The following is a 27,682-nucleotide window of genomic DNA, read 5'->3' as shown; positions in this document are numbered from 1 at the left end:
GGAGAGATAGAGAGCGGCCTTTTGCGTGATCGAGAAAAAAATGAATAGCGGCAGCAGGGGATCTACCTTGTAGGCTTGGTGGAAGAAATCAGCAGCGGGGCCTTGGAGGACGAAGACGTAGGCGGGGCAGGAAGCCTTGTAGGTGTAGAGGAAGAAAACGGAGGGGCCTTTGCGGTTGAAGACGTTGGTGGGGCAGTTGGAAGCTTCCATGAGGGGTTGGAGAAGGAGAATGCCGGGGCGGATGAACTCGACGATGGTGAAGTCGGCGGCAGAGGGGTAGGAGGCCTCGACGCTGAGAGCTTCCCGCATCTCCATGAGGGGTTGGAGAAGGAGAATGCCGGGGCGGAGGAACTCGACGGCGGTGAAGTCGGCGGCGGCGGGGTAGGAGGCCTCGACGCTGAGAGCTTCCCGCATCTCCAAGCCCGTGCAGTCGCGGCCGCCAGCCGTTGGGAGGTGCCGTCGCCTGCGCGCTTTGAGAGCTGCAGTGCCAGCTTTACCAAGTCCATGAGGACGGAAGGGACGGCGGTGGAGGGGATGGGGGAGGCGCCGCGGCGGCAGCGGCGCCGTTGTGGAGAAAGTGATGGGTGGCGATTTGGCAAAGTATGCTAGTTGGGTGTAGAAAGAAAAAGAGCCTTTCCTCTTGTGCCACTATGAAAGATGTTTTATTTCTGCATGTCACTAAAAAGTTCACACGGATCCTGGTGCTATGACACTAAACTCTTTTGTCCAACACGCCATTCCATTCAGTTTTGCTCCTAACGGTGGTTAACGACGCAGCCAAATGACTTAGATGCCCTTAGACTTGAGAGGCTCTATGAACTAGTTGATTTGCTTCTGTGCCATTCCCAGGCCAGCTCCAGGCCAGGCATTTTGGTGCCAAAGCCAGGGTTGTTGGCACCAACTGAGCCCCTGGGCTTCTCCTCCTATATATAGGTCCTCAGCCCTATCTATTGCCACTCATCCAACTTGAGCTCTATCTCCTTCACCTCTCTCCTGCCACAGCTATGTCTCAAGCTTTTAGCAGCTATGGTGGTAGGATCAAGCAGGTGATTTGCCCCAACTGTCATGTGCTTACCAATCGTTTCATCTCGATGACCCGGAAGAACAACAACTATGCATTTCACAAGTGCCTCTATTTTGCAGTTTGTGTTTCTTTCTCTGCTCATTTTTTTCTTTGCCTATTTCTTTTTTTTTTGTTTGGTGACAATGTGTTGATGCTTTGGGTTTCAGATCGGAGGCTGTCAGTATTATCAGTGGGAGGATAAAATAGAGGACACTGAAGTGCAGACACCTACAACCCCTACTCCACTACAGGCAGTTCCCCTGCAAGCAGTGGCACCACCTGGTGGTTTTCCTACTGCAGCTCCTCTGGCGCCCAATGACACCATGGCGCCAACAATGACGCTCAATGACGCCTCCACCGTTGAGGCCCCAGCGCCTGACGAACGAGGCCACTCACCATGCTGCTGAGGCACGCGATCGGGATCTCACCAACAAGGAAGCCACCAACGCCACCCTTCGCATGCAGGCGATTGCCATCCTCAACATCAAGGTCCTCGTCCCTATGACCTTGGAGAAGTCACCTGACAACTATGGCCATTTGCGCTTCCTCTTCATCGTCGTCCTCGACAAGTACAATCTCAAGGATCACGTGATCTCCGACAACTCCTACCCCAATCGCTCGGTTTGGGCGAGCATGGACTGTTGCGTCATCTTGGATCTACCACATCAGCTCCAATGATCTGTAGCAGTCGTTGATGCTTTGGAACCCTCCAGCCTCGTCATCAGGGTATCTGTATTATGAAGAATAGTTATTGTAATATTCCATTAGTATCTTTTTTAAAAGGATTGATTCTCATGTTTTCTGGGTGTATGTGTACTTACGGGACAACTGCGGCTTCAACAATATCTGGGCGTGTCTGAAGCAGGCTTTCGAGCTCTGCAGGAGGCACCTGAATGAAATGAAACAGATTCCATCAGGAGAGAAGGCAAGCTGACACTGAAAGTCTGTAACAGATGCTCTGCTAGGTCATGGGATTATTATTGCTAATTAGAAAATTTAAAACACTAGCAGATAGATACCTGGTAGCCTTTGTACTTAATTAACTCTTTCAGCCTGTCCACAGTGTAAATGAACCCGACTTGGTCAATATTACAAACATCTCCTGTCCTCAACCATCCTTCACTGTCCAAGATCTCAGATGTAGAATCCTCCTCGCCAAGGTAACCTACGCTAGTGCCAAAATGCGACAAAGTGTCACAGAAGTTTCAGTTTAATGTCAAGGTGATGACGAAATAATCAAGCAAGAACAGGCATCACATTATGCACTAGCAAAGTTGGAACACTGATACTGAATCAGATAGCTCCTCAAATTAACCGAGAACATATTCTCCACATGAAGGGATAGGGACCACACAGGAATGCCAACATAATTCCATTTTTTTTCTTTTCTTTTTGTGAAGTTTACATATTCTGTAAACAGATGCAAGGTTGGTAGCATATTTTCTTTGGTGGCTGAAGAAGCAAATATAGACACTCTAAAAGCTGAAACTCTTGTCAACTTATAAAACTATTGCAGGACATTGCTGGTCCGGCCATACCAAAATTCCATGAAAACGACACAGGTGCGTGCATGTCTGAATCTGAATATACAATACCTCTGTGGATTCACTCAAACTATAGCTATCAGCAGGAAAAGGTCCTCTTAAAAGCAACGTTATCATTTCATACGAGCAAAGTGGATACTAGTAGCATATTGTTTTACTACTAGACTAATTGCATGGTTATATGGACGTACCTTTCATTATGAAAGGGCCTCGGACCCAAAGCTCCCCTGGCACACCAGGAGTCCAGGAGGCAGGGCAACCCCTGTTTCTGGATGAACAATCCTCGCTTGGGCGCCCGATGAAAGACGGCCCACGGATCCAATTCCCGCGCCTTCTTCCTCTCCAACAGCACGGCAGAAACCGGATGTAGTCTCCGTAAGACCGTACCCCTTTTACCAATTGGAAATATGTATAAAAAATAGTGTAATAATTCACAGACAATTCTAACCGATCAATTGAGCATTAGATTGCACTCTATGCTATGATGAACACAAGTACACAACTGCAATTGGAAACACTGTGCCGATGGGCCTGTTCGGCAGGACTGAAAAATAAGCCAAAATACTATTCTGGCTGATTGTCGTGAGGAAAAAATACTGTTCCGTTTGAAAACACTGTGCAGATGATAAACCAAAATACTGTTCAGAACTTATTAGTTATGGTACCGTATTTTTCTTTTATGATAAACCAACCAAACGAACGTGTCGTTGCAGAAACCATCAGCATGAGTCGAACTTATTAGTGCAGAAACCATCAGCGAACGTGTTGTTGCTAGTCCACTCGGCACCGCAGCAGCTCGTATCCAGCGCTGTCGACCATCGTGCTCTCGTATCCTGGCCAGCAGCCGCGCCACCCTATTACTCGCATTCAGTCATCGGGGTCATCATGAGTGTACAGTCTCCGTCCGATCCCGCAGGCTGCTCCAGCAGCAGTAGACAGCCGCGTCCGTCCTAAAATTTACTCTCGATCATATTGGATGGTTGAAATATATAGAGTATTAAATATAGGTTAAAAAATAATTAATTGCACAGATTACGATAAATTTAGGAGACATATTTTTTAAATCTAATTAGTCTATAATTTGACAATGTGATGCTACAGTAAACATGTCTTAATGATGGATTAGTTAGGCTTAATAAATTCGTCTCACAGATTACTAAGAACTTATATAATTTGTTTTATTATTACTATTTGAAGACTTTCATGTGATATCCCTAAACTTTCCTCGATTTAAACACACCTAAATATTTTTTAACTACAGCTGGTCCACCATATGATGGGTCGCATAGGCTCTTATGGGCCGAGAAAAAAAAAGAGGATCGAGATAAGGCTTTCGGGTTAAGGGGAGACGATGGACCAAATCGACCGAAAACGAATTGACGGGCCACGCGGAAAATTCCAAGAGATCAGAAAAACAAGGGCCATATTGTAATATGAAATTCTATACATATATACATGTATATATAAGCTTGCAGAATCTATGCATGGTCTTGTATTCTATAAGAATATGTCCGGTACTTTCTAGTAATTATAAATTTATGGTTCGGGAAACTATGCTATGTTCTGAATAATATTTCCTATATGATCCATATGCATTCTGAAAATTGTATGGCACAATAAAATTAAGAGATTCCTGCAGAAAAACGTGTGTTGGCAATTTAATAGTATAACAAAATTCTTTTGTTTGGATACATTTATAGTTTTATGTTCATGTATATATGCAATGTGTTGATATGTTTATTCTCGTTTGAATGCATTTATCTATGATGCATTATGAATATACCATGTAACTACAAGAGTAAAATTTTGAATGATTACACTAGAAACATGGTATAAGATATATGTGCTCTCTAGATCCCGCAGACCTTAGACTTATCACCTTTGAGAGGCTCATATTTATTTTTTTTTCTAGCATAATGAATTTTTGGGATAAATGAATTGTTGGTATTAATTTTGAAAATTAGCATGTACCATGATTATATCCTGAAAAATGCTAGGATGTGTCTAAGAATATTTTGCATAATCATCCACTATCTTTTTGCACCTTGCTACTTATTTACATGTAGTAAACTTGTATGTACATGGTCCAATTTATATTAATATGCATGCCTTAAAGAAAGAAGAAATATCCTTGAATTACTTTGAAAAGTTAAATTATTTGTTATGGTCATTATTAAATCCATGTAGGATATTTTGCTATTATTGAAGTGTAGTGAATTTAGGATATATATCTCTTGATTACTCTCTAGAATGAGTATATGGCCAAGAGAAATAACAAATGCATTGTGGGACTCACTGCATGAGAAAAATCCCAAATTATGACTATAGAATATCATATTGCATTGAAAGTTGAATTTTTAAGCTTGTATACCTATGGATTGAGGTATAATGCTGTGCAATAAACAATAGCTTGAAGCTTTGTATTAAATGTTTAGAAGACAAGATGGTAAATAAGATTTTATCAATGAATGTTCTCGAAGAAATATCTCTTGTGTATAGAATATTAAAGAGCAATGCAGTACATGAAGTATTTGAATCTATCATCAGAAATTACTAAAATAAAAATTGACTTGGAATTTTTAGACAGCTTTATAAACCAGGATATTGTTAGCTTTCATATGTTACACCCCTTGAAGGCTTGTGACTCTATACCATAACTATTGAATAAAGCATGAAGCTACCGTCTGTCATGTATTGAAGTAAAGACATGTCAGAATGGATATTATTTAGAATATTTAAGGGTTTTCTTGAAGAAGAACTTGAATCATGTGCCTACATATTTGTTTTGTCTTTTAAATTACTATCCTGAAGTACTAGTAGTAGCGGTGGTGCATTATGTTTTAATTCTCGTTGAATTAAGTGGATTATGTAAACTCGTAGAAGAGTTAATGGTTACTTTATTAGCTTGAAGACTAATATAAAGTTCTTAGTTGTAAATTTTACTTGCAGTAATATATGTTAATCTTGCATGGAATGCATCAGATTTATATGTTTTATATATAAACAATTGTCTATTGCCTATCTAAACAAATTTTGCATTAACTTTATCCACAAAGAAGCCTCAATTAATTAACCATGAAGGTTATATATTTCTTTGTGCACTACTACCATGTAGATAGAAAGAAAACTGAATTTTTTAAAGCACATGAACAATTGGACTATACTAGCATATTAACTAATCTTAGAAGGATCAATTTAGTCAAAAAATAGTATATCCATAAACTAAGTATTTAATACTTTAGCTTAGAAACTAGAAGTTTAAGTCTTGTCGGTGTTTGATAACCGGCAACCCATCACGGGGATACCCGGGATAGTGTTCAAAGGGCTTTGGTGTACGCAGAACTTGATAGTAAACGCAAAGAGACAAACGATTTATACTGGTTCAGGCCCTCTTATCGAGTAATAGCCTTACGTCTAGTCGGCGTGATGCCTTTTGTGTTGGATTAATTGTATGATTGTTAGGTTACATGGGGGGTGCACCGTTCCTCCGTTTATATAAGAGAGAGGATAAGGGTACGTATCTAGTCCTAGTCGGTTACAAGAAAAGAGTCATAGTCCTATTACAGAATCTAGCTTTCATAATAAGCCAACTAAGTCAATCTGGAATAGCTTGAAGTCCACGCCACCTTATCTCGCGTCCTTCAACATATCGTGGGCCATCCTAGGGCCCATCTAAGTGGAACTCCCATAGGGAACCCCTAGGACCCTAGTCCATCAAGCCCCCAAGCGTGTCATGGTTGAACTTAGAAGCCTCCTTGTTCCTCTTGGCTTTGCTGAGTAGAAACAAGTGCATTCCAAGTGCCTTCGTGAGTGAAGCCATAAGGTGCTCTACAAAGCCTCCGGGTGATGTTCACTTTTTAGGAAAGTACACTCAATGAGTGTAGCCCCTGAGCCTCTTGTTGTCTGCTTGTACAAAAGTAGGTAAGACATGTCAAAGTCACATGCAAAGCTTTAGTACAGTCGTTCCAAAGATGCTCAGGATATTCGTAGGAATATGCCATCAAAGGTGCTCCCAAGTGTACTATGACTTCACATGTGCTGGGAAAAAGGCCGATTGTACACTAAAAAGGTGTAGTGGGGCACATTGTACCCTTGTAGTGTAGCACATGAACCTGTATAGGAGTCAGTAGCTTTGTCCTTGTATGCCGCATGAACCTAGTCCATAGGCAACACCAAAACGCCTATAAAAACCCTCCTGGCGAGCACTTGAACCTCAGTTGTAAAAGAAGCAAAGTGGCTTAGAGGTGAAGCTTGAGAAAATGGTGGTGAGCAAAGTAGACCAGCCCTCAAGAGTACTCAGATGGCATGGCCAAGGACTGTAGTGACTAGAAGAAGTCTTGTGAGAGGGTTTAGAAGTAGGCTAAACCCACAATTATGCATGGTAGAGTAGTTTGGATCTGCAACTAGAAGAAATCTTGTGATGGCTGGTGAAGTGGTGTGACAGAACCGCCCAATTTATACAAGATCAAGTACGATTGTCTCCGCTAACACGTTGACACACCCTTACTTTCACTCATATAAACCCGGTAGTCCGCCGAGTGTCCCGAAAGACCTCGGTAAATCAACCTCACAACCAAGATCGCGTGATTAAGCAAATACACATCACATACATCGGGTTGCAGCGGAAATACTATTACAAAGGGGTTAACAAATAATAGTACAAGTTTGGGTTTCAAAACCGCTTAGTGAAAACAACATAGCTTTCAAATGATTACATTAATATAAGTTCCAAATATATTGCTAGCATAGTGACATCATCCGACAGAAGCATATAGATGAGAAGTAAGTATAGAATCACCGAGCCCACCGGTGGTTAGCCACCATCATCAACAGGTCGAGAACATCACCTGCAACAAGGTGGGATAAACCCTGAGTACTCGAATGTACTCAGCCAGACTTACCCATCGAAAACCAAAACAAATGACACCAAGAATCATGCAAGGCTTTCTTTAGTGGGCTAGCTGACTTGTTTGCGAAAAGCATAAGCTAGCATGAAGAAACCATTTAAAGTACTTTGCATCATCTTTATTATAACCTATCCATCTAGGTAAGCACCTGTACTATAGCAATCACTTGATTAACCAATAACATCCAGTTTCTAATTTAGATTTAGCATATCCCATATCATTCAGATAACCATCATTGTTCCATAATAATTACTACGATGAAGTAACTCGAGTCAAGTGCTCACTATCCAGGAGCGATGGCGATTCGAATCGATTCCTAACCAGCTGGTGATTTATTCCTTACACAAACCTCATTCACCCGCTAAAGTGAGATATTGATCACCGAGTCAACTTTCCAGGAATCTCGAGTTTGCCAGGAACCACATGTACCCGGGGGCCGACCGACTGCACTTTAGTCTTATCATCCTGCCCCTGTGTCCTACCACACCTGCTCCGGCACAGTGCGTTGCGGGCAATCTACTCGGCCCGAAAAATCTCCCAGCTTCGCGGTCGGAAGGTACTTTATCCGGCCAGCTAAATGTAAGGCATGCGTTCAACATGACTCGAGGCCCAACAACGAACGGTCCTTAATCGGCACAGACGGAAACTAACAGCACCCCAGAACCCTGTCTGGTTGCCTCCAACTTTTCCGTCCGGTCTCCAATTATCCATCACACATGGTTAATTCCAGGATATCATTCTTTCCATAGCTAAATTCTTCCAGTAACCACCTATAATGTAGGTGACCGGATATCACCGATCGCTACCGGTCTAAGCAAGGCTAAGCAGTTATTCGATCCTGACCTAACAGGGTAAAAAGGTAATAAGGTAGGCAAAGATAGTAATAAATGCATCAACGGTTTCAATTAACTCCTACAACTTAATGCAACAATATATAACTCATATATAGAAAGAATTGCTTTTATAAATTAGGAGACTTATAATGCTCCGGGGCTTGCCTAGGATCCGACACAAGTTAGTTCAGTTAACTTGCACCATCCTGGTGACATCTCAGATCCTAGCACTCGCTTAGTCCTTCCATCTTCGGGACAGATCCATCCAACACCATCTTCGGGTTTGGCTCCAACATCACGTCCTTCACATGGTTCATCTAGCGTACCTAAATGAGATGCAAGATGCATGTGTATGAATGTGATGAATGGTAACACAAGATGCATCACATAAGCATTCAAGACAACACAAGATTATGTAAGACATAGACACCAATAGCTATTTAACTATCATCACACAACTAAGTATAGAGAGCAAGCACATCAAGCATGACACAAGTTTAATAAGGTCACAAGTATCATAACTTGATTATCAACAAAGCCACACTTAGCAATATACAAGCAAACAACTATAATTGGAATCTGTCAATTTCTGGACATGCAAACAGCAGCTATAAGATTTAGCTATAACTGGAGTTACACAAATCCAAATGACTTGCAAGAAGACATTCTAGAAAGCTTATGAAATTTTCTACAATTCATCTTTAATCATCTTAGCATGATTCTCAAGTTAACTAAGTCAAATATATCCATTTACAGAAACTGGTCCACAATTGACAGAAAACAGCCATTTCTAAAACCCAACTTTAAACAGCTGTAACTCTTAAACTACTTGACCAAATGACACCAAATTTTAATAGAAGCTAGATACATGAATTATCTACAACTTTTGTATAAACAAGTTTCACAACAAAGCACATTATCATGAAGAACTTTGCTAAGTTCCCAGATCTGTCCATAAACCACATCGGCAAGAAAATAATTATTAACTTATGTTGCAAATACATAATTGGGCAAAACCAACTTTATCAACATGTCACACATGACTAAAGAACACCAGAAAACCTAGTGTCCATGACCAAATAAATTCTTTTAATGCATTTCTTAATTTATTTTAGATAACAAGGTGACTTAATGAACATATACCAAAAGTGCACAATAACTTCTACAAAATTTACAGTGGCTCACATATCCTCTCAATAGTCTACTGTACAAATTTCACTCCATTTGGATATGTATAGCAACCTCTATGAAAAAGACAAGTTGCTAAAGCAAGAATTCATGTGAGAGCAAGATAAACCAATAACTCACTCATACTTCATCCAATACTCATGAAATTTTTACCACACATCAACTATCACATGAGTAGCATGCCACAAAAATTTCACTTCATTTGGAGCCCTAGATCTACAGTTATGAAAAATAACAAATTCAACTAGCATTACAACCTTACTGCACAAATCTATTTTTACCGCAAAATATTTAAACTAAAACATGCCATATTATAGATCCACTGCATAGACAATTTCACAAGGATTCCAAAAAGTCCTCATTTACTATTTTACGAATTTCCTATGAATTACTATGAATTTCCAAAGTTCTTGCAAAATAATTACAAACCAGTCCTTACGGTACTATTCACATGAGTCACTGACTTCGCAGTTAGGACCCTGAACTTCGTCGAATTCTAGCATGACGCCCCTGGTCGGAAAACAGAGCAGAGGAGCGGCCGGCTCGCGGCTCCGGCCGGCTGTGGGCATCGATGGCGGCGGTGGAGTGGCGGGGGAGGACCAGGGGTCCCGCGCGCACACGCCGGTGGCCTCGGCTCAGCCCGAGGTGGAGCGTGGACGGCTGGCCACGTGCGCATGCGGCTCGGCTGCGCATAGACTGACGGCGGCGGCGCTGTGGGGCACAACGGCGACGAGTGGCTTCAGGCGAGGGGTGCGGGAGTTACGGCGCGAGGTGAGGGAGGTGGTGGTGCAGTCAATTTGGGTGGAGGGAGGCTGGAGACGAAGGAACAACGGCGGCCAAATCTCGAGCTCGCGGCAGCAACCATGGCGGCCGCGTTCCGGAGCGCGCGTAGCACCAGAGAGCGAGGGAAGGAGAGTGGGGAGGCGAGTGAGTGCTCGGGCAGCTCGGGCGTTCGCATTTGGAGGCGCAGGGGCAGGGCAGCGCGTGGCGCGGAGGCGGGACGCGCGGCGGCAATGGAGTGCGCGCTCTGTTGCATGGCTGCCACGGAGACAAAACAACAAACACGTGGCGTGCGTCTCTGTGCCCGACTTGGGGTCCGTTTTTGGGCCATCTCTGCTCCGAATTGTGCTATGGGCCTTGAAGCAAAATTATTCTCCTTCTGATGCTCTACAAACTTGATTCAGGGTGCTCAGCCATTAGGCTGTTGGATTAGTAGATAATTAGTACTAAACTTGGTAGTGTCAGTGATTTGACAGCGACAAGCAAACATCCAAAATTGATGGTCGAAATGAAATGCAACTGGTGCCATCTTCTTGTATGTTCTTCCCCATCATGTAAGCTCCAACTTTTACATTTGGATCAACTCAAGTTGCTTAGCAAAATTTGGAGAACGCGGAATGCCAACAGCGATGACAATGGATTCCAGACTTAGAAAATTTTCTAAGTACTGAAAACAGCTGTCAATTCAAAGTTCGAGCCTCGATTTGACTTAGTTCCAAGTTGATCTGGCTCTAGGTCCAAAAACAAAGTTTGCTCTACTCCACTCAAACTTCAACTTTTATTAAAGGCCCAACTTCATAACAGGTGCAGAAGCTATAGTTCTACTTTGATCAAAGAAGGACCACGATAAAGCTTAAATTATCCGTTGTGACCCATTGTGGCATTTTCTTGGCATTGGCTCAACATGAACCTTTCATGACTTTTGTTGTAGAGTTAATCTAGAGTCATTTGGGCAAGGTTGCAAGGTTTGGTTGATGATCGAGAATCCCCTTTACTTTATAAATAATTCAAGCAACGACATAACTCGTCATTTCATGTGACTTCTTGATTCCAAACTTCACGAAACTTTTCCATGGATCAATATAGGTGGTTATTGATGTGAGACACACGAAGATATTCCAATAACACCACCCAAGCATATATCTTGAAAAGGGGTCTATAGGCGAGCAAAGGTGAAATCTCCAAGTTTAGGTTGGGGCTCGTTTCTATAGGTTTGACCTTGACATCTTCATCATCACTTAATATACCATGTTTTAGCTCAAACCCATTGCTTAATTGGTGGCAAACACCTGGGGTGTTACAGCCCTCCCCCCTTAAAAGAATCGCGTCCCGAGATTTAGGACGAAAGACTTTTATGGAAGAGAGACATGCTACCAGTTTCCAATATCAGCCATAGCTTTAGGCTACCTAGCTTCAAGCATAAGAGAGGCTAATTTGGTCAAGACACTTTCTGATACTTGTCCTTGGTAGTAAGTTTTGTCTGAAGAATTTCCTTCGTTGGCCTTCATGAAGTATTGTTACTTTGGGAGGAATCCAAGATAGCAATGTCCTACGTACTTCGTCCTTGATGTATGAAGAGCGATACAAACGTAGACTAAATACTTGCAGCATCTACTTTCCAAGTGGATATAGCACAGACCTTATGGACTTTGCACTAGACCGTAGTCGGTTGATGGATATTCCTTGTAACGATGCTATATTTGTTCCCAAGGTTTGAAAAGCAGTTCTCTACTAAAGTGGCTTGAGCACAACTTCTCATAAAGGATGTGATCATAGATGGGGTAAACATCCTTTGAGAGTATGAGAAGCTAGTTAACCAATATCCAAACTGGTTGTAGCGGTGCAATCACTCAGATGTCAACTGATGAAAAGCTACATAATGTTCCATGTGCGCAGTGCTCTTTCTTTGATAACAATATTGTATGGTCTGAGTCTGCTGAGTGAGTGGTAAACATAGTAGCTGACTCTGTTGGCTCAACGTTCTCGATGATCATTCCTTAGGGAGCCTTCGTATCCAAGTTGCAACAGTGATCTGGGTTGAATCTGATACAACCTCTTGGGTAAAAACACATATAAGGTACCAAAGGCATGTCAGCATTAGAGAACCATTGACGTAGAAGGATGTTAGTGAGGCTTGGAGGACAACACAAGTTGCAAGTAATCACAAAACTAGGGACTAGTTCACTACCAAGCAGGTTGAGCACAATTTGCCTTTGTGGTGCAGTTGCACAGCAAGTTAGGTTGACTTGCATCGTAGCAAAACCAGCTTTCTTACTACATTTGTCGTCAAGGCTTCCATTCTAAGGCCAATCAATATCTCAAAAACCATAATCTGAAAATCTGCGGTTTGACACCTTTCCAATTGCTTTCGAATTGCAAGGGCACAATTTTGACTTCTAGAACACCTTGACTGCTCACGCATTGCTGATCTAAGAGGGCAAAGGCAAGGCACATAGGGGTGCAATTAGTCTTCTAAAGGGTATGGAGGGTTGTCTAATCAGCAATATACCTACAAGTTGTAATTCCTTGGTATGAATTACAAACACCACCGTCTAATGCAAATGATGATCGCAGTCACCGCGAAATTGCAGATTCTATACCCTTTTGTTTTCTATTCATATCTCACAAACTACTGCTCCAATATGCACAAAATTTGGTGGGCGGGTAGATCCATGGGTCTTCTAACTACTCACCAAAAATCAACTCAACCGGACACCGTTTGACCATCCAAACAATTCATCTACCAAAACTGTTGTGTTCTGAAATGGCAGCAAACCGAGCCGACAAGATATCTCTTAAATCTGATGTTTTACTCAACCAATACTCAAACCAACTTAAGACATTGGAGGGTCCTAAGCAAGGAATGAGATCACCAAGTTTGGGGTCAATCCAACTTCGTTTGAGTCACTAATCGCCGGCTTGAAGATAACCGGTTTAGTGCCACAAAATCTGGACAGATTTCGTGTCCTCTCTTTTCTTCGCCCCACACGTTGAGGTGTGTGTTTTGCACTCTCTAACTTTTCTCGTAGCAGCAGCAGTCTTTCTCTAGCTGAGGATGGAGGCTAGAGTTTTCCTCACATGCTTCTTAGGTAACAATTTCCACCGTTGATCTAGATACCAACTTGACTATGCACAAGCATTGGACTTGTGGGCTGTTTTTACAGGGCACAAAACATTATTCCACATGTAGGGCATTTCTACATAGACAAGGAACCATTCCTATATATCCTTCGACACTTCATCCAATAGAGTCTGGAAACATGTGTAATTGGCACCTTGGGGCATGAAGATGCTAACTAAAATCAGGGATGTGCTTTCACTAGCTCCTACCTAGCCGATACAACGTCTTGTACTATATACGTGATTGTCCAAGATGGAATTGACTTGATAGCACATTTAGAGAAGAAGTAGCACTTGCATTGCGGGGCCAGGTTTGTTGTTTCCTTGATCCACATTGTTCTGTGAGATCTGGCCTTCATAGCTACCAAATAATCGTTACCTAACTGAAGACTAACTTTCCTACTGGTAACAAATCAGTTGTCCCTCAACACTAAAAAGGTTCCAAATCTTCACTCTTGATAATAAAAATTGTGGTCAAAGCCTATAGATGGTCGCCATTGAAGTCTGCAGAAAGGGGTCACACCAAAGAAGGTTGGTTCGTCTACGTGATCCTTATGCACCTAAAGATTGAGAACTTGGACATGAACTCATATATATCAGGTGACCTATTATAGCACATAATATCCTGGTCCATTTATCATCCGACTGATAACTTGTTTCACCTTAAGTGTGGTGCACCTTTCTGATCCAATGAAAATGACATAAGTTGCTCACTAGATGATCGATGTCATTATAGGGACAGTCACGTCGAGTAGAGTCACTTGTCTACCACCTCTTGCAGTCTATTTATGTTCCTATTAGTGACCTGTTCTTCAAAGGTTAACCGTTGGACTACTCCAGAAGGAAGTCCTATTGCATCTAGTTCTACATATAGATCTCTTGACATGATAAGGAGAGATAACCAAGGAAGAGCTCAAGTGAGAATAACATATCGGTGTAGTTCTGCAATGGATCATGACTAGAAACCTCGATACCAGCGCGTGCCGAGCAGCACAGCCTTGTGTGTGCACCCACAGGAGGCTCTCGGTTTCGTCGCGGCACCATAGATCGCTAATCGTGGCACCATTACTGAACATATAACCTACAAGAAATCTCACATGGCACAAATTGGGTTGCATAGGAGCAAGCACTACGCAAAGGAGGGACAGCAAACAAAGGTAGTCATAAGGTTAGGAGTCAATAAACAGGGGATCCGAAGATCAAAACACGACGCAAGAGAGCATAGCTTAATTGCCAAAGACCACTGAGCAGGGGACTTCTTGCCGAATTTCCATATACGTCTTGTGTCCACCAAGTGATTACCAGGTCAAGATTAACATGCGATTTGGTCTTGTCGAGCAGCAACATGAGATCAAGACTGATAAATGTCCATAGACTTGAGAGATTTGGAGACAAAAATAAACAAGATTCAAGGGACAGAGCCAATGCACTGACTAAGGATTCAGTTGTTAAAGCAATGACAGGATCTGCGAGGAAAAGGTTCCAAAGCAGGGTAGATAGCAATTAGCGTTGCACCAGATCATCAGTAGAAGGAGCAATGAGATCTATCAAGGATTTCTTGCAAGGTCCTCCCACACAGGAGCGGGACAACCACAAAACATGCGAGCAAAGAAGGGAGCTAAGCTTGGGTCGAAGGTCAAGCAAAGGCATGGATAAAGATCTTCGTAGCACAACGTTCAAGGGCTAGCAATCACGTGCACAGGCTTAGGTTCCTAAGAGAGGACTTAGTTGGAGACGACCACCATGAGATTACCAAAACTTGGACGTGGTTCTAGTATAGCGTTCTTCAACACTCGTATGCTTACCGAGGACAAAAGGGTGATAACTATGGCACTAATTAAATAACAAGCATACATACCCACCACTTGGCTAAACTAGAGGACATTATAGGTTAAGCATGTAACCACAATTATTTCTAGCAAGGCTAAGCACGCACTTTTCTCAAGCACTTCCTATTCAAGCAACAAGGAACAAGGCATTCTTGTTTAACTCCACACAAGGAAGATAGTGCAATACATCGATCACAAGTTACTTAGAACAAAGGAAGGGAAGCATATTTATGCACAAGCACAATCATGATGCATGCTCGTCCTATTCGTCCTCACGAAATTGCCAGCCTAAGGTGGCAATCACGTTCTATGTCGGTGGCATAACACGTACTCTCTCGATATATAGCTAGTCGTCAGCTACATTCAATCTACGCATTCGTGGTTAGCGTACCTGCAGGCAAATTCATTGCAGCCCATTCCCATACGAGATAATTAAGCACATAATGAGAGCAGTAAACTAAGATACTTTCCATATATACATCCCTAGATATATATACTTTGGTATCCATAGCTACCCGATAAATATACCTGCAATTAAGTACTTTCATATATACATGGGTGTAACATGTAAATATTCCAGTAACCATAGCTAACTTTCCCCTAGACCGACAGTTGGGCGGTCATGCTCTCACAACTCACACTTACCTGGGCGTAGAGGCAATTGATCCATACATTACCATTCAAACGAATGGCATCCATACAATAGCACGCCGTATGGACGACGAAAGTAAAATTTTCAACAAAGTACATCCCCCAAAGTTAGTACTTAGATAGCCACCTAATAGTCCTTAACTGGGCATAAAGGAAGATGTCCCTAGCATATTTTTGCAATTAAGTTTTGACAAATTTGCCTGTAACAAAAGTTTTGGTTAAAATAGACCCTTTTAAAACCAAAACTTAGCTTTTAAAACTATGTACCTGACAGTATTATGCTTAATCTCGCTCTGATACCAGCTGTGACAGAACCGCCCAATTTATACAAGATCAAGTACGATTGTCCCCGCTAACACGTTGACACACCCTTACTTTCACTCATATAAACCCGGTAGTCCGCCGAGTGTCCCGAAAGACCTCGGTAAATCAACCTCACAACCAAGATCGCGTGATTAAGCAAATACACATCACATACATCGGGTTGCAGCGGAAATAATATTACAAAGGGGTTAACAAATAATAGTACAAGTTTGGGTTTCAAAACCGCTTAGTGAAAACAACATAGCTTTCAAATGATTACATTAATATAAGTTCCAAATATATTGCTAGCATAGTGACATCATCCGACAAAAGCATATAGATGAGAAGTAAGTATAGAATCACCGAGCCCACCGGTGGTTAGCCACCATCATCAACAGGTCGAGAACATCACCTGCAACAAGGTGGGATAAACCCTGAGTACTCAAATGTACTCAGCCAGACTTACCCGTCGAAAACCAAAACAAATGACACCAAGAATCATGCAAGGCTTTCTTTAATGGGCTAGCTGACTTGTTTGCGAAAAGCATAAGCTAGCATGAAGAAACCATTTAAAGTACTTTGCATCATCTTTATTATAACCTATCCATCTAGGTAAGCACCTGTACTATAGCAATCACTTGATTAACCAATAACATCCAGTTTCCAATTTAGATTTAGCATATCCCATATCATCCAGATAACCATCATTGTTCCATAATAATTACTACGATGAAGTAACTCGAGTCAAGTGCTCACTATCCAGGAGCGATGGCGATTCGAATCGATTCCTAACCAGCTGGTGATTTATTCCTTACACAAACCTCACTCACCCGCTAAAGTGAGATATTGATCACCGAGTCAACTTTCCAGGAATCTCAAGTTTGCCAGGAACCACATGTACCCGGGGGCCGACCGACTGCACTTTGGTCTTATCATCCCGCCCCCGTGTCCTACCACACCTGCTCCGGCACAGTGCGTTGCGGGCAATCTACTCGGCCCGAAAAATCTCCCAGCTTCGCGGTCGGAAGGTACTTTATCCGGCCAGCTAAATGTAAGACATGCGTTCAACATGACTCGAGGCCCAACAACGAACGGTCCTTAATCGGCACAGACGGAAACTAACAGCACCCCAGAACCCTGTCTGGTTGCCTCCAACTTTTCCGTCCGGTCTCCAATTATCCATCACACATGGTTAATTCCAGGATATCATTCTTTCCATAGCTAAATTCTTCCAGTAACCACCTATAATGTAGGTGACCGGATATCACCGATCGCTACCGGTCTAAGCAAGGCTAAGCAGTTATTCGATCCTGACCTAACAGGGTAAAAAGGTAATAAGGTAGGCAAAGATAGTAATAAATGCATCAACGGTTTCAATCAACTCCTACAACTTAATGCAACAATATATAACTCATATATAGAAAGAATTGCTTTTATAAATTAGGAGACTTATAATGCTCCGGGGCTTGCCTGGGATCCGACACAAGTCAGTTCAGTTAACTTGCACCATCCTGGTGACATCTCAGATCCTAGCACTCGCTTAGTCCTTCCATCTTCGGGACAGATCCATCCAACACCATCTTCGGGTTTGGCTCCAACATCACGTCCTTCACATGGTTCATCTAGCGTACCTAAATGAGATGCAAGATGCATGTGTATGAATGTGATGAATGGTAACACAAGATGCATCACATAAGCATTCAAGACAACACAAGATTATGTAAGACATAGACACCAATAGCTATTTAACTATCATCACACAACTAAGTATAGAGAGCAAGCACATCAAGCATGACACAAGTTTAATAAGGTCACAAGTATCATAACTTGATTATCAACAAAGCCACACTTAGCAATATACAAGCAAACAACTATAATTGGAATCTGTCAATTTCTGGACATGCAAACAGCAGCTATAAGATTTAGCTATAACTGGAGTTACACAAATCCAAATGACTTGCAAGAAGACATTCTAGAAAGCTTATGAAATTTTCTACAATTCATCTTTAATCATCTTAGCATGATTCTCAAGTTAACTAAGTCAAATATATCCATTTACAGAAACTGGTCCACAATTGACAGAAAACAGCCATTTCTGAAACCCAACTTTAAACAGCTGTAACTCTTAAACTACTTGACCAAATGACACCAAATTTTAATAGAAGCTAGATACATGAATTATCTACAACTTTTGTATAAACAAGTTTCACAACAAAGCACATTATCATAAAGAACTTTGCTAAGTTCCCAGATCTGTCCATAAACCACATCGGCAAGAAAATAATTATTAACTTATGTTGCAAATACATAATTGGGCAAAACCAACTTTATCAACATGTCACACATGACTAAAGAACACCAGAAAACCTAGTGTCCATGACCAAATAAATTCTTTTAATGCATTTCTTAATTTATTTTAGATAACAAGGTGACTTAATGAACATATACCAAAAGTGCACAATAACTTCTACAAAATTTACAGTGGCTCACATATCCTCTCAATAGTCTACTGTACAAATTTCACTCCATTTGGATATGTATAGCAACCTCTATGAAAAAGACAAGTTGCTAAAGCAAGAATTCATGTGAGAGCAAGATAAACCAATAACTCACTCATACTTCATCCAATACTCATGAAATTTTTACCACACATCAACTATCACATGAGTAGCATGCCACAAAAATTTCACTTCATTTGGAGCCCTAGATCTATAGTTATGAAAAATAACAAATTCAACTAGCATTACAACCTTACTGCACAAATCTATTTTTACCGCAAAATATTTAAACTAAAACATGCCATATTATAGATCCACTGCATAGACAATTTCACAAGGATTCCAAAAAGTCCTCATTTACTATTTTACGAATTTCCTATGAATTACTATGAATTTCCAAAGTTCTTGCAAAATAATTACAAACCAGTCCTTACGGTACTATTCACATGAGTCACTGACTTCGCAGTTAGGACCCTGAACTTCGTCGAATTCTAGCATGACGCCCCTGGTCGGAAAACAGAGCAGAGGAGCGGCCGGCTCGCGGCTCCGGCCGGCTGTGGGCGTCGATGGCGGCGGTGGAGTGGTGGGGGAGGACCAGGGGTCCCGCGCGCACACGCCGGTGGCCTCGGCTCAGCCCGAGGTGGAGCGTGGACGGCTGGCCACATGCGCATGCGGCTCGGCTGCGCATAGACTGACGGCGGCGGCGCTGTGGGGCACGACGGCGACGAGTGGCTTCAGGCGAGGGGTGCGGGAGTTGCGGCGCGAGGTGAGGGAGGTGGTGGTGCAGTCAATTTGGATGGAGGGAGGCTGGAGACGAAGGAACAACGGCGGCCAAATCTCGAGCTCACGGCGGCAACCATGGCGGCCGCGTTCCGGAGCGCGCGCAGCACCAGAGAGCGAGGGAAGGAGAGTGGGGAGGCGAGTGAGTGCTCGGGCAGCTCGGGCGTTCGCATTTGGAGGCGCAGGGGCAGGGCAGCGCGTGGCGCGGAGGCGGGACGCGCGGCGGCAATGGAGTGCGCGCTCTGTTGCATGGCTGCCACGGAGACAAAACAACGAACACGTGGCGTGCGTCTCTGTGCCCGACTTGGGGTCCGTTTTTGGGCCATCTCTGCTCCGAATTGGGCTATGGGCCTTGAAGCAAAATTATTCTCCTTCTAATGCTCTACAAACTTGATTCAGGGTGCTCGGCCATTAGGCTGTTGGATTAGCAGATAATTAGTACTAAACTTGGTAGTGTCAGTGATTTCACAGCGACAAGCAAACATCCAAAATTGATGGTCGAAATGAAATGCAACTGGTGCCATCTTCTTGTATGTTCTTCCCCATCATGTAAGCTCCAACTTTTACATTTGGATCAACTCAAGTTGCTTAGCAAAATTTGGAGAACGCGGAATGCCAACAGCGATGACAATGGATTCCAGACTTAGAAAATTTTCTAAGTACTGAAAACAGCTGTCAATTCAAAGTTCGAGCCTCGATTTGACTTAGTTCCAAGTTGATCTGGCTCTAGGTCCAAAAACAAAGTTTGCTCTACTCCACTCAAACTTCAACTTTTATTAAAGGCCCAACTTCATAACAGGTGCAGAAGCTATAGTTCTACTTTGATCAAAGAAGGACCACGATAAAGCTTAAATTATCCGTTGTGACCCATTGTGGCATTTTCTTGGCATTGGCTCAACATGAACCTTTCATGACTTTTGTTGTAGAGTTAATCTAGAGTCATTTGGGCAAGGTTGCAAGGTTTGGTTGATGATCGAGAATCCCCTTTACTTTATAAATAATTCAAGCAACGACATAACTCGTCATTTCATGTGACTTCTTGATTCCAAACTTCACGAAACTTTTCCATGGATCAATATAGGTGGTTATTGATGTGAGACACACGAAGATATTCCAATAACACCACCCAAGCATATATCTTGAAAAGGGGTCTATAGGCGAGCAAAGGTGAAATCTCCAAGTTTAGGTTGGGGCTCGTTTCTATAGGTTTGACCTTGACATCTTCATCATCACTTAATATACCATGTTTTAGCTCAAACCCATTGCTTAACTGGTGGCAAACACCTGGGGTGTTACAAGTGGCACATCTAGCAGTCCCATGGCAGTTCTTCTAGGGTGCCTGTCAATGTCTGTGCATGAAGGTCATACCCAGACCCCAATGTATACAGATGGCGCTGGCTGGGTGGCAAGATGTGCGAGTAGCTCATCTTGCATACTAGTCTGTAGGCTTCCATTTGTAGTAGCTATGCTCCCAAGGGTAGGCGGCCAACAAATGTTCGTAGCCAAATAGTCTACCCAAGGTTCTAGGCTAGGATACATTGCACTTCTGTTATCTACCCAAATGCATTACTCTTCTCTTAGATCCAAGTGCATCGGGTAGAAAAGTACCTACTAAGAAGTACTTAGAGTATGAGTACTCTGTTATATCTGAGTAGGTGTTATCTTGGTTATTGACTAAAAAAATCTTGTATTGGGTGAGCTTGAAGCTTGTAAAGTGTTCAACTTTGTATCCATGGTACTGTTGTTGAATAAAAAATCTTCATCCGAGTGCTGTGCTGTTTAGTGCATACTATCAAGCAATTGTTCGAGTACTAAAAAATCATCCAGGTACTTCATGCTATAAACATGTAGAGAATAGTCATAGCTTGGCTAGTACCCAGTTAGAGGAAAACCATCGGATAAGTCTGAACTCGTTCTAACCCATTGGAAATCATGAAAAGGCGTGGAACCGTCGTATCGATCCATGCAGCGCCATTTAAATGGAAGGGAAACCAAAATGCCACACCCGTTGGTGTGATTAGTGGGCCACGTGGTAGTGGATTCCCTATATAAAAAGTAGCCACCCCATCCTCCTTCTTCCTCTACCAAATTACGCATTCTGCCCAAGCCATTGTTTCTACTAGAAGCGCTTTCCGCCGCAAACCCTAGATCTATAAGGGAGCGTCGTTTGATGGGTAAGGGTAAGAACCCGAGTGCCACCGCTAAGAAGATCGCCGAGAAGAGGGCGCTAGAGGTGCCGGAGATGGCTGCCGCCTAGATCTGACCGTCCTCGATCACAAAGCCAAAGTATCTTCAGAAGCTTCACGACTAGGGCTACTTGCCCGATCAAAAGCTAGGGGAATGGAAGGCACCTGGTGAGCACCGTATTCCTAATCTTGAACCAGGTGAAATTGTGCTTTTTGTTCCATTCATTCAGCATGGCTTAGGGTTACCCACGTGTCCATTCTTGCACAGGTTTTTGCATTACTATGGCATAACCCTAAATTATCTGAACCCTAACTCCATCTTGCATCTCTCTATTTTTGTTCATCTTTGTAAAGCTTTCCTTGGCATTCCCTATTACGTTATTTTTTTCAAACTGAAACCGCACCCGGACACTACAAATCCAACCATTTTGGGTGGTGCTGGTATTCAGTTTTGAGTGAGGAAGAAGAAGGACTATCTCCACTATAGCCTCATTGACTCCATGAAGAATTGGAGGGCTGAGTGGTTTTATGCGGGGAATATGTATTCGTTGCTAGAGACCCACAACAACGCCGCCTCGGTGCCCAATGCCCGCTAGGAGAAGGAGCCAATGATCATGATGGAGCTTGAAGGAATCCGCTCATTCCTTAAGTAGCTCTCAGCAATGAAAGATCAAGGCCTAAACAATGTTGGGGTAGTCGCTAGCTTCACCAGGTGTCGGGTGCAGGCATTGTAGGAGAGGATGCACTATGGCTTCGAGTACATCGAGCTACGGGACCCTGCCCGAGTGACATCTAAAAAGTTGATCGAGGATGAACTCCTAGAGAGAATTCAGGACATACTCTAGGCGGTATCGGTGATACCGTACCAATACCCCGAACTAGGTCACAAGAATCCACCTCCTGATGTAAGTAGTCTAAACTTTTCAAGTTTGCAATGTTTTGATTTTGTGGGTACTAACTCTTTTTGATTAATCACTATTGGTATAGCACCTAGGGCGCAACCTCAATGACCTACCCACCCCGCCTCCGCATCCTAGATTTGGAGGAGCTAGCGAAAGCGGTGCGACATCTGGCGGTGCAGATGGAGGGAGTGCTGCCTCTGCCAACCCTATGGAGCAAGAGGGTGACAGCGAAATGGGGAACCCAGATGATTTCATAGCCTAGGTTAACCCAAGCGCTGGAGAGGTAGCCGCTAGTGGGAAGCGGTCCCTAGAGGCCGACATCGCCGCCCGTGCGAGTGGGCCAGTACCCAAGAGGCCGTTGATTTTGTACGGTGAGACCAAGTAAGAGACATTTGAACTATCTCCATGTAATTTGGATTTTACCCTGTGCTGAATCCAAGTTGTAAATAGTTACTGTAGATGAGGTGGTGGAAGAACAGGCCAAAGAGGAGGAATACACTTCATTCTCTATTAAACAGTAAGTGTGGTTTTTGAGTAAAATCTCTTTACTAAATTCTAACATTGATATGCTTAGTAGTTTTGAGCTGCTCTTGGTAGGATGCCACCGCCCGAAATGTGGAGCACCCGAACACCAACTTAGCATGAAGGGATCGCCTTTGGGCATGATGTGGGTACTATGAGTCATTCGGATGACTTGGTACTATCGACATCAGTGTCAAGCCTAGGGCTAGGCCAAACACTTAGTGGGATGTCACTAGGCAAGCCTACCCTAAGGAAGAAATCCAGTGCCAAGTAAGTGTCCCAATTTTCTGCTATATTGTTATTTTTGTTCTCCCAGATTGACTTGTCTATGGCTCACACTAGGAAACCAAAGGTGCCAAGTACCCAGGCATAGAGTGAAGAGGCCTGGGTTGAAGAAAACCTGCTCACTGATGGTGACTGGGTGGAAAAAGGCCAAGCAAGCAGGCCTGTGCCTCCACCCAGATCCACTAAGATACCATGGGCGTAGGGTCCGACGTCCACTATTAATGAAGTAGAGCAACCTACGTACCCGGGTACTACAAAAAGTGTGGAGGTGCCGCAGCTAGAGGTGGCAATGACTAAAAAGGGGGACGCTAACCAGCCGCCGGGGCTAGAGCCTACGAAGGCTTCTATTGAGGAAGATGTGTAGGACGTAAGAGCTAACCCAAGCACTGCTACGTTGAGTGCTCCTTCCCTAGATGTGCCAACGTCAAGCACCCAGTATGCGGAGGGGGATGATGTCATCCTAGTTACCAGACCGGGTACCCAGCTCCAGGCATATAGTTCAGAGTTCCCTGAGTTGATGATGTCTTGGTCTAGGCGGCTAAACTAGGCTTCTATCTTTGACGGTCAGCTGAGGGTAAGTCTTGTACCTTGTTGCTTCTTATGTGTTAATATTTGCTAGGTTCTCATCTCTGGAATAGTCGTATGCTTAGGGTATAGAGCTAAAGGCCTATGTCAGAGTGTAAGAAGCTCAAATAGAGCTCACTAGGTTGAAAGAGAAGCAAGCTCAGAAGGAAGCCGAGTGGATTTCAGTGTAGAAACAACACAAAGACACTCTCTACATCCTTTGGGCTCAAATTAGTGAGGCTGAGCACCACAAGGCAACTGTTGAATCTAGAAAGAATGATGCCTTTGATTCTTTGTTGAAGATGATAGAGAAGGCCAAGCTCTTTGATACCAAACTGAAAGATAAGAGAACTGTACGACTTCCCTACAGTTTCAAACATGTAATAGACGGTGATCATGATAATGATCGTGTATGGTCCTTTTTCAAAAGAGTAGGTCAGGACTCGATGGTTGGAGGGTGAGGTGAAGGAGCCGAATGAAGCTCTAAGCACCCAACACAATCAAGCCAAAGAGGTAACTGAATGAGCAAGTGAAGAACTCACTAGAGCTAAGCTGATAAAATGGGGAGCTGATCGTGATTTGATGCAGGCTCTAAAGTTAGTAGCCGACATGAAGGCCCAGCTAGAGAGGGTGCAGTTGGAGTAGAACACTCTCTGGGAAGCTATGAAACCACTCGCCCTCCTCTTCTGTAGGCCAGAAGATGGTGAAAAGAGGTGGGTGGACATAGTGAAAGACATCCCCAATCGCTTTGAGGGTTATGTGCATGGGGCCGCCAAGGTCTATGTTTGGAATGTACTTGGTACACTCCAAGTACTATACCTAGCTATCGATCTTCAGCAGATAACCATGTATTATGATGACGGGAGCCATCTTGCTGCCATGGAGAGGGCTAAGGAGCAACTCGACGGCCCTGCCACCACCATAATTGACGAACTAGATCTTAGGATGGAGAAGCCTAATGAATAGGCTGTGTAAGTCTAGAAAATTATTGAGTATATGTGCTGGGTAGACACGTTGTAAGAACCAATATCCTTTTGCTTATGTAGGCTAGTTAGTTTAATGGCAATACTTTTAGCCTGTAAGCTGTGAATATGATCCATCTTAGTAGGGTACTTAAGTATCTAAGATGGGTTTTCCCAATCTTTTAGATTTGGTAGTGTTTCAAATAAGACTGTAGTCTACTTAGGCTGTAAATTTGTCTTGTCAAGTCCTTTAGAAAGGCACGTAAGACTGAATAGCCAGGTAAAATTAATCAATGTAGTCGCTATGATTAAAATTATATTGGACCCTTCTATCGATGTGAAGTGTTCGAAGTCACTTGTTCAAGGAACCTATGTGACGATTATTTGCCGTTAGGATCCCGTCCCATAGCGAATGAATCAGGTTACTTGCTTCTAGGAATCACCCTACCTAGGATGACATGTAATAGTTAAACTAAATGTCGGTAATTGGCTCCCGGTTTAGGAGATGTAAACCATTCGGGTAGGAGGCGTATCTCGCAAAAAGGCAATATAGTCCAATGTCCAGTGTATGCAACTTGTTAAGATTGTGTGCCGGGTGACGACATCATAGTCGGAGAGATGCGTAGCAGCATGGACAACCGCCATATCTCATATAAGTAAAGGGTAGCAGTATGAGTATCCAGGAAAGGTGTAAACAACTGTTGGGTTGTGTACCTTGTAGGAGGAAGGAACATAGAGATGTGTGGCATCATGGTAGTAGGCCTATCTTTGTTAGCGAACATAGCAGCATGGCTACCTGTCTAAGGTGTGAACAACACTGGGTTGTGTGCCTTATAATTGAATCAACAGCCAGAGAAGTTGTTGACGAGGGCAATATAGCTAAGTATCCAACGTATGCAACTTGTCAAGGTTGCATGTTGGGTGGCGACATCATAGTCGGAGAGATGCGTAGCAGCGTGGACAGCCGTCGTTTCTCGTATAAGTAAAGGGTAGCAGTTTGAGTACCCGAGAAAGGTGTAAACAAACCCTAGGTTGTGTACCTTGTAGGAGGAAGGAACATAGAGATGTGTGGCAGCATGGTAAAAGGCTTATCTCTGTTAGTGGACATAGCATCATGGCTACCTATCTATGTCATGAACAATGCTGTGTTGTGTGCCTTATAATTGAATCAACAGCCAGAGCCATTGTTGACGAGGGCAATATAGCCAAGTATCTAGCGTATGCAACTTGTCAAGGTTCTAAGCTCCGAGTTCAACTGACCACTTGGATTTGTGTCCTATTGCATCCTGATTGCGTAAGACATCACTAAGTGGGAAGTTGGATACCACTATTACTTTGTGCTCATCAAAGTAGTGGCGTAGCTTGCGTGAAGTAATTAAGAGGGCATAGAGGAGCTTTTGCACATGTGGGTTCTTGGCCTTGGATTCTAATAGCACTTTGCTAATATAATAGACAGGTCGTTGTACCTTATATACATGCCCTTCTTCAGTCTGCTCCATGACTATTGTCATGCTAACCACTGTAGTAGTAGCTGGAATGTAAAGTAGGAGTGGTTTGTGCTTCTTAGGTGGAGTAAGAATTGAAGAGGTGGATAGGTACTCTTTGAGCTTTTGGAAGGCTTCGTCAGCTTCTATTGTCCACTCGAACTTGCCCATCTTTTTCAACAATTTAAAGAAAGGTAGGCCTTTCTCCCTGAGTCATGAGATAAGTAGTTGAGGGCTGCCATGAACCCTATCAACTTTTGAACATCTTTGATGCATTGAGGTTGAGTCATCTGAGTGATTGCTTGAATCTGTTTCATACTAGCTTTGATACCCCGATGGCTCATGAGGAAACCCAATAGCTGTCTAGAGGGAACTCCAAACACACACTTAGTTGGGTTGAGCTTCCACTTGTACTCATGAAGGTTGTCAAAGGTTTGCTTTAGGTCAGCAATTAGGGTAGAAGGGTCCTTGGTGTTGACAATGACATCATCCACGTAGGCTTCTACGTTATGACCGATCTGTTCGCTTAGGCATGCCTAGATAGCCCGCTGGTTGGTTGCACTGGCATATTTTAACCCAAAGGACATGGTTGTGTAACAATAGGCACCAAATGGGGTGATGAAGGAAGTCTTACTTTGATCTTCTTTTTGGAGGGCAATCTGATGGTAGCCCGAGTAGCAATCAAGAAAGGATAAAAGAGCTGACCTGACCATGGAGTCTATGATCTGATTGATGCGCTGTAAGCTGAAGGGATCCTTTGGACAGTGCTTATTGAGGTCTGTGTAGTCAATGCATGTGCACCACTCTTTTGAGTTCTTCTGGATGAGTATAGGGTTGGCTAGCTAGTCAGGATGAAGAATTTCCCTAATGAACCTGGCTGCCAATAGCTTGGTAATTTCCTTCTTGATTACCGCTTTCTTATCATGTGAGAATCATCATAGTCGTTGCTTAACCAGCTTTGAGCCGAGATTTAAATCCAATTTGTGCTTAGCCAACTCTCTCAAAACACTTGGCATATCGATCGGCTTCCATGCGAAGATATTCTTGTTTTCCCTAAGAAAGTTGGTGAGCGCGAGTTCCTATTCTTTGGAGAGGTGGGCGCTGATGATAGCCATCTTAGAGGGATCACCAGTACCCAGATCAATCTCAATGGTATCCGTCTTAGAGGGTGGGGCAATAATTCCCACCTTCTTAGTCGGAATCTCCATGTCTTCCTGCTTAGTTTGCTGTGCAATGTTGGCAATCTCTTGTGCTTCATAGGCTTGCTGCATCCTGGCTATG

At 43.1% G+C, this 27,682-nt stretch overlaps 1 pseudogene; it reads right to left on the bottom strand.

Annotated features, from left to right (window-relative positions):
* Positions 1-1,378: 1,378 nt before the first annotated feature.
* Positions 1,379-27,672, bottom strand: LOC136550711 (4-coumarate--CoA ligase-like 9; annotated as a pseudogene).
* Between the last annotated feature and the right edge of the window lie 10 nt (positions 27,673-27,682).

This window comes from Miscanthus floridulus, chromosome 4, assembly GCF_019320115.1.
Source record: "Miscanthus floridulus cultivar M001 chromosome 4, ASM1932011v1, whole genome shotgun sequence".
NCBI lineage: Eukaryota > Viridiplantae > Streptophyta > Magnoliopsida > Poales > Poaceae > Miscanthus > Miscanthus floridulus.
Note: the sequence above shows the minus strand (reverse complement) of the source record. Positions and strands in the feature narration are given on the sequence as shown.